Source organism: Mustela nivalis, assembly GCF_964662115.1.
Source record: "Mustela nivalis genome assembly, chromosome: 7".
NCBI classification, from domain to species: domain Eukaryota; kingdom Metazoa; phylum Chordata; class Mammalia; order Carnivora; family Mustelidae; genus Mustela; species Mustela nivalis.
The window spans coordinates 96,018,451-96,034,468 of NC_139026.1; the positions used below are offsets into that span (position 1 = coordinate 96,018,451).

A 16,018-nucleotide genomic window follows, 5' to 3' on the forward strand; every position below is an offset into this window, starting at 1 on the left:
TGCTGAGCAGGGAGCCCAATGTGGGGCTCGATCCCAGAGCCCTGGGATCATGACCTGAGCCAAAGGCAGACATTTACCGACTGAGCCACCTAGGCGCCCCACTTTCTTTCTTTTTTTTAACGCTTTATTGAGGTAGTGGCGCCTGGTTGGCTCTGTCAGTGGAGTGCGTGACTCGATCTTGGGGTTGTGAGTTCAACCCCCATGATGGGTGTAGATATTACTTAAAAATAGAATCTTTTAAAAAAATAATAAAAGCTTTACTGAGATAAAACTGACATACAGGGCGCCTGGGTGGCTCAGTGGGTTAAGCCGCTGCCTTCGGCTCAGGTCATGATCTCAGGGTCCTGGGATCGAGTCCCGCATCGGGCTCTCTGCTCAGCAGGGAGCCTGCTTCCCTCTCTCTCTCTCTTTGCCTGCCTCTCCATCTACTTGTGATTTCTCTCTGTCAAATAAATAAATAAAATCTTAAAAAAAAAACTGACATACAATAAACTGCATATATTTAAAATGTACAAGATAATGAATTAAGAACATGCACATGCCTGTGAAACCATCATCACAGTCGAGATAAAGAGCACATTCAAGGTTCCTCCTGCTCTTTTGTAGGCCCCTTCCCACTCCACCATCCCCAAGTCTATGACTGATCTGCTTTCTGTCACTATAGATTAGTCTCTATTTGCTAGCATTTCACATCATGTATTATCTGGATTCTTTTACTTGGGTAATTATGCTGAGATTCACCAGGATCCAGTTCTAAAGCAATGTAGTATGAGTCCTCTTAGCACTTTATTTGCCCTGTCTCCTTTCCTACAGAAATTTGCTCACATTTTCAGCTTGAGCACTAGACTCTCTCCAGAAAGAAAAGTATATTTTTTATAAAGTTCTATTCACTACCAGCAAGGATCACTCTCCCTTCCTAAGGGAGAACTTCCACAGCTATCACAAGCCACAACAATGTTACCAACTTCAAGTATCTCCCTCTTCAAAAGGCAGCAAAATCAGATGTTGGTTATAGATTCTTAAATTATTTCCTTTATCTTAAGCAATGAGGACGTAAGAATCTTTGCCTTGTTATTCCCTATTTGGGTTCAGTCATTCCCCTGCCTCCCAGGGCACAGAGCTTCTGTCTTGCAGGGTAACCAGCTCTTTATCACTCACTCTGGATACCCGGGAAATCCTGTGAGCAAGTGAACACAGTAATCCAAGCACAAAGAAACAAAGTTTGTAGAGGTTCCTCCTTACTATAGATTACAGACTGCCTTTCAATCCTGAATACTTCTCTTTCCCATCTTTAAAAAAATAAGACTAGAAACGCTCCCAGACATCATGTTTATTTCACGTGGCCCTAGAAATTGAGCCAAACAAACATATAGCAATCATTCAAGAAAACTGTCACACTGTCATTTTTTCCTCCTTCCAATCAGTTAAAAAGATAAGACCCTGAAGACTCCTTAAGAAGCACAGGTAATCTCATCCTGGTGTAAATTAGTTCCCAAGATTACTGCTTTGTTCACCTTGTGGTAACTCTTTTGCAGGTGCCTGGACAGTGTGTAGAGGGCTGGACAAAGGCCTTTAAAAGGCCAGAGAGTCATTCATATAGTCATAGTCATACAGTTGAATTTAAGATGACAAATACTGGAAGAAACTGACTATACAAGAAAATGGCCAATATTCTATTTTTTAATTAACTGGATCTAGTCCCTAGAGGGTTCTATAAAAGAGTTATAACCTATGGAGCTTTATGGATCTTAGGCTGTTCATGGAGACTGCATATACACACTTGAGATTTTTTCTCCCATAGGTAAATCAAGCACCCATTCTCTTCAGTCTGAAGTGTAATAAAACTCAGCACATGCCTTTTCCATATCTCTTAGCTGGGAAACATCAATAGAGATGTTTCCAATAGAGAACTGTAAGAGTTCTTAAATATACCTTCATGCAACACCACCCCCCTGCCAATCTCCCCACATCAGAACTTCCTTTCTGTAACTTCCTGCAAGCCTCTCCTAGGAAACTCCAAGCAAGGGATCATCCCACTATTTTTTAAACAGTCTTACTGCTACAGAGCTACTCCCTATAATAAGCTATGTACTGTTTCAATCTTGATGCTAAATCTGCTGTCCAGTCACACAAAATTAGGTTTACTTCTTTTACCACATAACAGACCTTCAGTATTTTCTTTTTGAGGCTTAAAATCTCCAAGAGATTTTTCTGTCCGAAAGAGAATGTGAGGGCTGGCAAATGGGGAAATTGGATGAAGGTGGTCAAAAGATACCAGTTTCTAATTAGAAGACAAATACCTAGTAGGGATGCAACGTACCACATGATGACTACAATTAACACTGCTGTATGGTATATTTGAAAGTTGTTAAGGAAGTAGATCCTAAAAGTTCTCATCACAAGGAAAAAAAAATTTGTAGCTATATAAGGAGATGAATGTTAACTAAACTTACTGTGGTAATCATTTTCTTTTATTTTCTAAAAAGATTTTACTTGTCAGAGTGAGAGAACACACAGAGAGAAGCAGCAGGCAGAGGGAGAAGCAGCGGGCAAAGAGAGAAGCAACGGGCAGAGGGAAATCCCCGCTGAGCAGGGAGCCCAATTCGGCACTCCATCCCGGGTACCTGGGATCATGACCTGCACTGAAGGTAGACGCTCAACCAACTGAGCCACCCAGGCAGCCCTGTGGGAATCATTTTCAGTATATATGTATGTCAAGTCATTATGTAGTACACCTTAAACTTACACCTAGCTATATGTTAATTATATCTCAATTTTAAAAAGGGGGGAAGGTGCTATGGAAAAGCAGCTGGGTGCTTCTTTTTCCAGGTTTCAATTACCAAATAGGTATATTTCTTCAAATGAGAATAACAACTTTGCAGCTCCTTTTCACACATAAGTCAGAAAAGACTCAACTATCTGGATACCTAGACTAACTTCACAGTGTCTAAACACTGCTTCTCAGTCACAGCACTAAGGGAAAAATTCTTACTCCAAGGAAAATGCAACAGCAGAGGAAAAGGTACACTAGCACACTAGCACACTACCCAAATCTTCCCCCTTTTCCATACATACCAATCTAGCCCAGACTTTCTTCTGGTGTTTGCCTTCATTTAAGGGAAAGTGACCCTATTCTGAGACCTAGGAGGTGGACCTTAATTAGGTACACCAATAATGGTAATTGTTTCCTTTTTGTGACTGGTTTGGGAAGAGAACATGATTTGATCATTATCAGAGAGACTAGGACACTTCACTAAGATCCTAAGTAGCTAGATCAGTAATTGTGATTGATTTAGGAAGGGGTAAGTGACTCAATTAAACCCAGTGAAATACGAGGGGACTTTGCCAGGTGAGTAGCTTCAAAGAAATTCATTCTATTAAAAAAAAAAAAAGCCACTGGGAAAAAAATGGTTGTTATCTTTTACTGAAGGTAGTCTTGTATACAGATGATGCCTGGATTGCAATATTCTATTAACTGAAGGAGGATGGTGGAGCAGAGAGAATAAGCCTAGATCCTTGATGCTATGAGGCAGACTGTATTAGTCAGCCTGGATCCTCCTAGCTTTGTACCTCTTGATACATGAGGTCATAAATCCCATTATCACTTAAGCTATTTTTTTTTAAAGATTTTATTTATTTATTTGACAGAGAGAAATCACAAGTAGATGGAGAGGCAGGCAGAGAGAGAGAGAGGGAAGCAGGCTCCCTGCCGAGCAGAGAGCCCGATGTGGGACTAGATCCCAGGACCCGGAGATCATGACCTGAGCCGAAGGCAGAGGCTTAACCCACTGAGCCACCCAGGTGCCCTCACTTAAGCTATTTTGATTTGAGTTTACCATTCCTTCTAGCCAGAAGCATCCTGAGATAATCAGAAACTGTAGGTGAAGAGAGGGACTACCTGGACCAGACAGACAAGCCTAGCTTTATAAGTAGAAAGAACTGACAGAGAGTGAGCGAGGGAGAATTGATGGCATCAGCTAAAATTTTTGGAGTGCTTATGTTGTGTCAGGCACGATCCTAAAGTGTTTTAAGTGTCTCATTTAATCTTACATCAATTGTATTAGATATATATTTTATTATCATCACTATTTTATAGGTAAGTAAGCTGAAGTACAGAGCAATTAAATACTTTAAGGTCATACAACTGGTACACAGCAGAGCAGGACTCAAAGCCAGGAAATATGGCTCTAGCACTTGCTTTATTAACCTTTATGCAATACTTCCACTAATTAAGAGGACAGATGTTCAAAGACTAGGCAGAAAACAGAAGGTCTACCAAAGATACAACGGAATCATGGAATTCACAACTGGAAAGAGATGCAGAAGCTTTTTCATTTAGTTTCATCCTTTTATATCCACGGACCTTCTCAGTCACGTTCCTGAATCATCAATAACTCTGAAAAATTGTTGGCTTGACCCTGTTTGTATACATCTAGTGGAAGGAAGTCATCTCCTCCATATACAAACCTGGTTTCGGGGGAAAGTATAAAGAGGCAAAACTTCCTTTCCAGTTACTTCCTGTCACTGGCCTCAGTTTAGTTCTCTGTGCAAGTCATAAAGAACAAGCTTAATCTCCCTTCCAAGTCAGCCCCTTGCAGGAGACAACTTTATCTTCCTCCTTTCTCTAAACACTTCCAGCTTCTTAAGGCAGGTCTTTAAATCACACGGTTTTATTTCCTCACCATTTTGCTTCAGGATAAAAAAAAGCTACCTTCAACTTAACAACAGCTAGTTAAGAGAGGTCAGAGTGTTACCATTCAGAGTCAAGATCCACTGGAAGACACAATGAGCTCAAAATTGTATTTCTTGAGCTGAGGCTCTCTTTTGTTCTACAAAATAAACTTTAAGTCCATTTCCAGTCCTATGTGGAAGTCTCTCCTTTTTCTTATGGCAAAAAATTTCTGGAAGCAAATTTTTCAATGCAAAAAGTGAAGGTTCCAGCTGAGGGACAAGACAAAGACAATTTAATAACTTTTTTAAAAGTCTTAAGGAGCAAGAATAAAGCTAGTAGAAAAGGGTTAAAAGCAGAGAAGTAATTTCTACTCTTGATGGTTTATTTGGTACAGAGAGGAGATGAAGGGCTTGGGGCAGTCAAAAGAAGAAAAGAACTATTTCATATATAACTTGACTAGAACAAAGCAAAGACATTAACATCCCAGGAGAGCCAAGATACGTGCTTCCCTACAAACTCTCTCTGCACATTGTACATTTCGTCCAGGCAAACAGTATAACTTTAAGCCAGAATGTCTCCTGAGGACACTCAGTGGCTCAAAGCTGCACAGAGGGGACTGTCAGAAGTGGGGGGCAAGGAGATGGAGTGAGGAAATAGGATGATACAGGGAAGATGATTGGGAGCCAAGATCTGGCAATTTTTTCAGGGAGAAAACTGCATATTCCCCATAAATTTTTTGACTGCCAAGGTAAGTACCTTCCAGAGCACAGTGAAACTATATATCCTTCCATCAACTCATAAACAACTTTCTAGGCATGAGGCCAAAAAGAATATATTATATAGGGGACACTCAGAGACAGAAGGGCATTTTCTCCCTTTTAATCTATGGTCAAGTAGACAGAATGTAAACAAGAAGACAATAGCTAGAGGCCAAAAATTCTGACCTACCCTGTGGCAAAATTCTTGTAAACTTACCATTCCTCTGCCAATTTGTATAGCAAGAATAAATGACTCTCAATTGAAAAAACAGATTTTAAACTGTTCAAAATCTAGAGGCTCAAGAGAATAGATAAACAAATTACTATATGTTCATAGAACACTGTGCCACAATAAAAAAGAAAGAACTTTTGGTGTTTGCCTTGTTCTGAAGACACATGATCAGAGAAACTGACCCTATTCTGAACCTGAGGAGGTGGACCTTAATTAGGTACACCAATTATGGTAATTGTTTCCTTTTTGTGACTGGTTTGGGAAGGGACCAGTCATTTGATCATTATCAGAAAGACTAGGGGACTTTGCTGGGAATATACTGAAATACACAAAAACATGGATGGATCTCAAACTTTTATGGTAGGTAAAAGAAAGCAGAACTTCCTTTAAAAAAAAATTCCATTTACAAGAAGTTAATGGATACAGAAAACTAAACTACAACGATTTAAATCAGGAAGTGCCTGCTTAGGAATGGGGGTAAAATACGGGTAAAAGGGATCCTTCAAGTGATGGAAATATTCTGTCTTACTGAGGGATGTGGTTACATGGGTGTATGCAACTATCAAAAGTTATGAACTGAATGCCTAAGATCTGTGCATTTTATTGTATGTTATTTAAACATACACACACACATAAACACACACAAACCACACACACAAATGCCCTTAGGAGTCAAGACAATGGGGACAAAACATCCTTATAGTTAAAATGGCATGGTAAAAACAAAACAAGTCTGCGCTCATGCAGGGCAAGTTTATTCCTACATTTGACTGGAGTTGGGAGAAAAGGAAAAAGCACTAATGTTCACTGAGCACAATTATGAACCTGGTGCTTTTTGCACTTCAACTCATGATCACCAAGAGAAGTTAATCACCTTGCCCAAGGTCATACCACTACTAAATAACAGAACCACATGAGAACACTGGTGTTGTCTGATTCCAAAGTCTACATGCTTTCTTTGACTCTGATTTATTTTTCCTACACATTACTTTATTTAATCCAAACAAAACTCTTGTCAGGGTATTTTCAGATGAAGAAACTGAGCTCAGGGATGCCTGGGTGGCTCAGTCAGTTAAGCGTCTGCCTTAGGCTCAGGTCATGATTCCAGGGTCCTGGGATCAAGTCCCTCACTGGGCTCCTTGCTCAGTGGGAAGCCTGCTTCTCCCTCTGCCTGCTGCTCCCCTTGCTTGTGTTCTCTCTCTCTCTCCCTCTGACAAATAAATAAAATCTTAAAAAAAAAAAAAAAGAAAAAAGGAAGAAACTAAAGCTCAGAGGAATTAAATAACTTTCTCAAGTTAATATAAGAGGAGCAAGGGCAGGATTCCAACCTAGCTGAATCTAATCCCAAAGCCAAAGTTGTAGGTGTTCCAAGGTAGACATTCAAGAGTGTTCTGGGGCATGAAGTGTGGGATGAAAGGGGTGCCTAGAACCGAAGTCTCTCTACAGAGTGTTGGTGGGGGACAAATTTGGGGGTTCAAAAATTGGGTTTCTACATTCTCCCATCTTTTTCCTCAATGCGGGTCACCCGCATGACTTTAGATTTTTTACAGTTTACAGAGAATATCTTATTTGATCTTCTCAAGGTATAAAAAATTATCTCAATTTTTGAATGAAATATTAACAGTAAGAAATAGTAAGTGAATTGTTCAGGGCCACACAATATGTATAAGGAGGTAGAATTCAAACCCAGGTCTTCTTGATTACAAAATCCCATGTTCTTTTCACTACAGTGCTCAAAGGACGAAAACCAAGAACAGTATGATAACTGCATGCTTGAAGAAGTAATTGGCTCAACCGCCATGGGTAGGTATGATAAAAGACCCTACTGAGTTATAAATAAGAGACATGGGTCCAATACTGCCTTTTCTTCAAAGAGAGAAAGCAGAATATGGGGGACTAGAGAGTAAAGTACTTCTGGAACATGTAAGGCTACAGTTATGTGACAGTTACTAAGTCCTTTAAGGACTGTGGTCCTTAGCAGAACCACAGTCACAGGTTTCACTAGTACTAGGCCAATAAAAATAACAATAATGACAACAATTTTACCAATTTTTAGATCAGGAAAGTGTTAAGAAAATCACTCTGCTCTATAAATGCAAAAGGATTTACTGGTGTATAAAGAAAGCCACAGGAGTTGGCTGATGTCTAGAGCAATTTCTTAGGCAAACTAAAGAAAGGAACAAGACTAAAATGTTCTGGACATGTACCTTCTTTCTTTGTTCAATATCTGTTACGGCTGTACTTGTCCTGAAATGAGAACTACAGGTGCTTTTAATTGATGGACTAAAATGTTGGGCATCATTATAGTTTCTATTAGCTTCTCTACATTTCTGGCCAAAAAATGCCCATTTTACTTCTGTGAGCAAAACAGAACAAATCAAATTTCCTCCTCTTTTAAGCAAAGAGCACCAGTGGGTGGGTGCCTTTCCTTCTGTTGCTTCCATTTTCTTTAGTTTTATCATAGTAATGCCACTATGTAGAAAATATCACAGAATCTTAGGGAGGCACAGGACCTTGAAAGTTCATACTGTATTCTCCTACGCCCTGGCAAAAGTGCTCCCAGCTGAATCCAGAGAAGACATTCTGGCAAAGAGAATAAAAAATTACAACTTACCTACTGTTAATGGCATTTCAGGATGCCTTCTATTACTAACTTAAATGCTATGTGGATAAGTCTACCTTGCCCTAGTGTGATGACTTTAGAAGTCAATGTCACTGCTTGTTAGGTAGAGAGGACACCTAAGCCAACAATGTAGTATTAAAAGAATATTTCAAAATATAAAATGAAATGTGAGATTGCTAGAGAAATGAAAGAAGAATCTAAGTTCATATAAAGGAACTAAAAACCTTTAAGAATCGCTATTCCTTATTAAGCCTCTGCTACAAAGGAGAGTCCACTATTTATTCTGCAATATCCAATTACCTCTTCCTTAGCAGAACCACTGGTTTTAGGTTGGGCATATGGCTGCCTGGAAAAAAGCTACACGGATCCCAACCTCCACTGTAGCTAAATACGAGGACATGACTAAGTTCTAGTCCATGAGATATAAGAAGTAGTGTTAGGAATTAAACTATGTCCCCCTCCAAACTTGCATGTTGAATCCCTAACCTCCTGTATCTCAGAATGTGACTATTATTTGGAGATGGGAGTCCTTTTTTTTTTTTTTTTAAGATTTTATTTATTTATTTGAAAGAGATCACAAGTAGGCAGAGAGGCAGGCAGAGGGAGAGGAAAGGAAGCAGGCTCCCTGAGGAGCAGAGAGCCTGATGCGGGGCTCAATCCCAGGACCCTGGGATCATGACCTGAGCCAAAGGCAGAGGCTTTAACCCACTGAGCCACCCAGGCATCCTGAGATAGGGATCTTTAAGGAGGTGATTAAGTTAAAATGAGTGGGGTGGGGCCCTAATCTAATCTGACTGATATCTTTATAAGACACACAAAGAGACATGAGAAATACATGGGCAGAGGAAAAACTGAGATGACAGTGAGAAGGCAGCCATTTGCAAGTCCAGGAGAAAGGTTTCTAGAGAAACCAAATCCGCCAACACTTCTATCTTGGACTTCCAGCCTCCAGAACTGAGAAAATAAATTTCTGTTCCTTAAGCCATCCAGTCTGTCGTATTTTATTATGGCAGCCCTACGAAATAAATACAGTAAATACAAGCAGTAAATACAACCTCTATGAAGTACCCTTAGAGGAAGTGGGTAGACCTTCTTTACTTACCCTAATTCCTATTGGCTTAAATGTAGAAACAGCCATCTGGGATTGTGAGATGATACTAAGATTGAAAACCACCGATCATGAGGAAACAGACAAAAGAAACCTGGATCCTTGACTAGAGCAGTTCCAGACTAGACTGACTACCTCTAGATTTCCTGAATGTGAGAAAAATACACTTCACTCCTAACTAAGATACTAGATACATGTGTGTGCATGTACATATACACAGACACAAAGTAATTCTGATAAAACCAGTAATAATTCCTCAATTCCTATAAGCAAAAATCAAGCAGCAACATTCTGGAGCTTATATGTACTTGGGAGAGAAAAAGTTAAAATAAAGAAAAGTTGGTATTTTTTTTTTAAGTTGGTATTTTTTTTTAAGTTTTTTTTTAACATGGGGCTCAAACTCACACACCCAAGATTAAGAGTCGCATGCTCTACCAACTGACCCAGCCAGAGACCCCAAAAGTTGGCATTTTATGGAGAATATAAGAGCATCACCCTTGTGCTCTAGTACCACCTCTGCTATAAGGAAAAGACTGAACATAGTAATAGGGTGAGTTAGGGGTAGCACCCATCAAAATAAAGAACATTCAAGCTCCAGAGTATAGAAGGCAGCAAGCATGTTGTAGTGGATAAATTTTATGAACTCTGTAATTTGATGTGAATTTGGCTAGAAAAGTCTGGTTTCTACAACTTAGCAATCAGGTAACTAAGCCTGGGCCTCCTCATTTGTAAGAGCAGGCATCAGACACACCTTACGGAGTCACTGAAAAAACATGTGAGATAACAAGTGCAATGTGCTTGCACACAGTAGATGCTCAGAAAATGTCATTCCACAGTAAGAAGGGAAAGAACAATGACTGAGAGACCCCTTTCCCTTGCTGCTCACTGGTACTGTTTTTCTCTTATGAATGAACACATTTCCATTCAGAATTGGTATCTTATATATACCCTTTTCCCAATCAGTGTAGAAGCCATGTTATCCTGCATAGGTGAGACTCTTACCTATTTCAATGATAAGCGGACAGTAAAAGACTACAAGAAATAGAAAAGAGAATTTTATTTACCCCTTCCTGTTAGCTTCTACTTTTTCTTAGTACTTTGGTATTTTAAGAATTATCTGGGTTTTTTTTTTTAAGTCAATTCAGGTAAATGCTTCTTCCAAAAGAAAGAATTCCAATGTTTGATATAGCTGTAAGCACAGGCCCAAGGCAAGAGATCAATCACTGAAGAGTGACAAGGTCTTCAGACTCTGTTACCCACGATGGCTGGTCAGATGTGTAAAGAATACCTAACATTTGATGGTTCAGATCCTAAGGAGCCCTCACTTCTAGAATTACTTCTAGAACTACTCACTCTGTTGTGTGCACAGAGACACAAAGTAGGCATTATCGTTCCTTTTTTATGGAAGAATAAACTGAAGATCAAAGTGATCAGAAGGCAAAACTCATTCACTCTAATTTCAAAGTACATCAAAAATCTGATGATTTCCCACACTTCCACTGCTACCACCTTAATCCAAGCCGCCATCTTTCTTGGTGGGATTAATAATTATTAATGATATCATATAAGCTACTAACTAGTTTCTGGCTTCCAACCTCGCTTCCCTCCAGTATTTTCTAAACATGGTAGCCACAGTGACTGTGAAAAAACATCTTCAGATCATGTTACACATTTGCTCAAAACCATCCAATGGCTCCAATCTCAATCAGAGCAAAAGCCAAAGTTCTTAAAATGACCTACAAAACTTAAATAATCTCATACCAGTTTGCCCTCTGATCCTATCTCTTACTATGCCGCCCCCAACCCCCACTATTGCAGGTCCAGTCATACTGGCTCCCCGCTATGCTCTAAGCCCACTTTATAGTGATTATTTTTGCTGTTCCCTCCTTCTGCCCAGAGCAATCATTTTCCAGATAACAGCATGCTTACTTCGTCTCTTCAAGTCTTTACTGAAATGCTATCTCAGTAAGCCTTCCTCTGGTCATAATAACTAAAATTATAAAACCCCCAATACTACCTATCCTACTCCAAGGCCTCCCCTAACAAAAAGTTATTTAATTAGATTCCAAACAGACTTTTTGCTTTTCTTTGCTTAACAGATAAATCTGATGGTTTTCTTCCTCTGAGACAGAAAGTGATGGTATAATGAAAAGTTCACATCTCACTCATAGAGATGCAAATACTTCAAAAGGGGAGAACAAATTCATGGACTTCTTGAGGTCTCTTTCAGTCCTTCAAATCTGTAAATAGTCAAGTATGGGAGCACTGGAAAAAGGAGAACACGACCCACCATAATTTCTATCTATGATGTAAAATATAAGAAGAGAAACATAATACTCTTGATTTCACTTACAAAAATCTAGGGGGGTAGGTTTCTTGGTATGAATGACTCATTCTCAATCTCTAAAGCAATAAGTACAGGAGAAAATACATGCCATGATCTCCGATGACAAGGAACTAACACTGAGCTGAGTGAAATTTCCCAGACCTACCCTAATAAATATGAACAGGCTAGGAAAGTGAAAATGGAAAACACAGATGAAACCTCCAGCTTATTTTCTTTCTTCTTCTTTTTAAAAAATATTTTATTTATTTATTTATTTATTTATTTATTTGACAGACAGAGATCACAAGTAGGCTGAGAGGCAGGCAGAGAGAGAGGAAAGGAAGCAGTCTCCCTGCTGGGCAGAGAGCCCGATGTGGGGCTCAATCCCAGGACTCTGGGATCATGACCTGAGCCGAAGGCAGAGGCTTTAACCCACTGAGCCACCCAGGTGCCCCTCCAGCTTATTTTCTAACACCAGACAAATGGAGTTAGAGTGGAAGAGAAACAAGAAAAACAAGTCAGACACAAGGTGCCAATTTCTGACTCAGATTTAAAGTTACCAAAATAAGCAAGGCACCTAGATATAATGACAAATCTCTTCTGGTCTATAAGGCCAGAGTTTGGCATAGGCTCAACTGACTATCCCAGCAGCCTGATTCACAAACAGGTGATAGGTGTTTCCCACCATATCTTCTTCCAATCAAATCACATTAAGAAGATGATGTATCATTATAGTGTTTATATTAAACTGCAAATTTTTGAAAGAGAAAACATCTTATACCATTCTTAAAACATTTTATTTCACAGCTTTAAATAGCGTTACGGTATTACTGTCGCATATCATTGAGTAAATGAATTCTGCAAGGTTAAATGATGATATGTATATGTTCTATCTGCTCATTGGCCCCCAGGTCAGCCAATCTGATCCAGGACTCCATGGCAACAGGCTCTATCACTAAGAGCTACAAGACAAGATTCCCTCTGCCTTTTCTGTCCTCCTCCTCCTCCTTCTTCTTCTTCTTTTTTTTTTTAAATAATGCATTTCTCACAGAAACTGCTGCATATACTGTCAAAAAATAGTCTCTACAGACAAATAAGAAATCCTGCCACTCTGATATACTAAAAATGAATACTGGGGAGAAAGAGTGGATAGCAATGACAATGAATCTATGCAAATAACAAGGGATCCCAAAAACTCCAGAGATTTGACCCTGTTTAATTTCAGTAGAGAAATTCGGGAACCCTTGAATTGTGAAAAACCAACACCAATATAAATTGAGGATTAGTAATTAGGGAGTGTTGCCTTCCCCGCTTAAGTTATGGTATTGAAGCTTCCCATGCCACAATATACAGGGAGAGCAAAAAGCTTTAATTTAAGACAGCTAACCTTTTCCCACAATTTTTTTTGAACTGTTAAAATAAGCCTCAAAACTCACAGATCTCAGGTTCTTATTCTCTGTATCTTGCAAACCACAGTTATATGTCCTTCGAATTCTAAGTCTGTCTTCTCTACATTCCCCTCCCCAGCACCCTCACTATGCTTAGGAAAAAACTGCCATGTCCAAATGAGGAAATAATATATTTGCTCTTCACATACCATATGCCCCCATTCCTTCTCCCTCAGCTGTAGACCTTCTTGAAGCAAAGAGGAAACAAGATAATTACAAACTAGACAAGGAAACTAGAATGAAACAACCCATCATTCTCCCCAGTGATACTCACTGACATTCTAAAATCCACCTGACATATTACAAGGTATCCTGCTTCCCTGGCATGGTTTTCGCCAATAACTGATATAATATCTTTGGATGCAACAAGAAACTTTGGTCCCCACCTTGTGGTACATGATGGTAAGTGAATGCTAAGAAGCAGACAGAATCTGAATGGTCAGGGTCAAAATTAGCTTGGAAACTGTACATTTGCATCTGGCTCATTTCTGTTTTGTTTTAATTGTGCTAAACAGAAATAATATAAAAATTACCATTTTATTCATTTTTAAGAATACAGTTCAGTAGTAGCATTAAGTACATTCACATTTTCCTGCATTGTAGAAGAGATCATCGTTTCAGACACAAAAGCCATGGTAAGAAACTACAATCATTCTTTCTAGGACTATTTACTAGAACATGTATTTATTATACAAGGCACTTACTATTAAGAAGTATAGCTTATGAAGAACATTCAGATGTTAAGATCTGACACTAATGCTCACTAAAAACAGCCGCCCACATGTCTATTTCCAGTATGTTTTTCATATGCTGAATACAGTTTCTTACATGCACATCTCAGGTCCCAAATAAGTCCAAAGTAGATGGAAGTCTACATCTCTTTTGTCAGCACTGAGTTCCAAGGGACCCGTAAGAGCAGACTAACATGAGAAGCAATAGACAGAGTTCCAGAAATTCCTAGAACAGAGAAAATGCTCCCTGTTACACGGTTTCAAATTTCCCAAGAATTAAGGAGATATTAAGGAGAATGAAGGTTGTTAAGGAGACAACCCAGAAAAAAGGTAAAATGTAACTTGTAGTGGGAATCATAAATAATATCAAAACTAAAAAAAAAAAAAAAAAAAAAAAAAAGTCACTGTGGGGGAGAGGGGGAATCACTCCTAGGCCACTCTCTACATCAATTTCCTTTATACCTTCATAGCAGAAAACCCAAACATTTTGCTCTGGTCCTACAGCGCAGCAACCCCCGCCCCGACCCCGCCCGCCGCCTTTTTTTGAGATCCTGGGCCAGTACATATAGAAATACAGCATATTTACTGACCCAAGAAGCACAGGAAGTTGCCTGAATAGGCTATTTTCTCAGGTTACCCACCCTGGGCTCTGGTCAGAGGAGGTCATCTTCCTCAAGTACCAACTACAGCCACAGCAGCTCTCATTTATTACACGCCTACTGTATTCCAAACACCATACTCAAGAATTTATAGACGTTACCACACTTATCTTCACTTTAATATATTCTGAAAATCTGCCTTCAAATAAAGGATTAAAATTTTTTTCATTCTTTTTCTTTTGTTTTTAAAGATTTTATTTATTTATCTGTCAGAGAGAAAGAGACAGCACAAGGAGGGAGAGCAGTGGGCAGAGAAGCAGGCTCTCTGCTAAGCACGGGGCCTGATGTGGGGCTCGATCCCAGGACCCTAAGATCATGAACTGGGCCAAAGGCAGATGCTTAACTGAATGAGCCAGCTAGGCATCCCCTTCATCCTTGTTAACAAGACCAGAAAAGGTCCTTGATAGGCTTCTTTATACTTACAGAAAACACATACACACAAAAGAAAAGAAAAATGAGCCATAATCCATAACTAAGAGATAACTGCGATTAACAGCACAGTGTTTTCAGATAAATTTTTCTAAATTCTGTTTCCATATTTCTATGGAATTTGTATCCACATTGCATGTATTTCCATACCTAAAAATTTTTATGTAGTATACATTATATACAGAACATCTTTATACCATGTTTTTTCTACTACTAAAATGTGATTTAAAAAAAAAAAACCTGTGGCCATTTTCTCCATTATTACTTTTACCAGTCACTTTAATAGCTATCTAATATTCTACTACATACATGTACCATAATTTTTTTTTTTAAAGATTTTATTTTTAAGGGGCACCTGAGTGGCTCAGTCATTAAGTGTCTGCAGCTCGGGTCATGATCCCATGGTACTGGGACTGAGCCCCACATCAGGCTCTCTGTTTGGCAGGGAGCCTGTTATTCCCTCTCCCCCTGCTTGTGTTCCCTCTCTCACTGTGTTTCTCTCTGTCAAATAAATAAAATCTTTAAAAAAAATTATTTTTAAGTAATCTCTATACCCAAAGTGGGGCTTGAACTCACAACCCCAAGATTAAGAGTGGCATGTTCTACTGATTAAGCCAACCAGGAACCCCACATGTACCATAATTTTTAACTATTTCCTTATTATTGTATAGTTAGTAAGTGGTTAAATTATTTTTGAAAAAAAATTTTTTTTGAAGATTTTATTTATTTGTTTGACAGACAGAGATTACAAGTAGGCAGAGAGGCAAGGCAGAGAGAGAGGAAGGGAAGCAGGCTCCTCGCCAAGCAGAGAGCCTGATGCGGGGGGCTTGATCCCAGGACCCTGAGATCATGACCTGAGCTGAAGACAAAGGCTTTAACTCACTGAGCAGCCCAGGTGCCCCCAGGGAAGCTGTTAATTTTTACAACAAAATAATGTTGTGATGCGTATCTTTGAACGTAGATCTTTATTCATATTTCTCATCAACATTTAAGAGTTTTGGAGATAAAAAAAATTTCTCCCTTAGTTCACCC

At 39.2% G+C, this 16,018-nt stretch overlaps 1 protein-coding gene across 47 annotated transcripts in view; it reads right to left on the minus strand.

The window, feature by feature from the left end:
- Positions 1 to 16,018, minus strand: part of R3HDM2 (R3H domain containing 2) — a 164,875-nt gene that overhangs the window by 43,839 nt on the left and 105,018 nt on the right. The window lies entirely within an intron of this gene.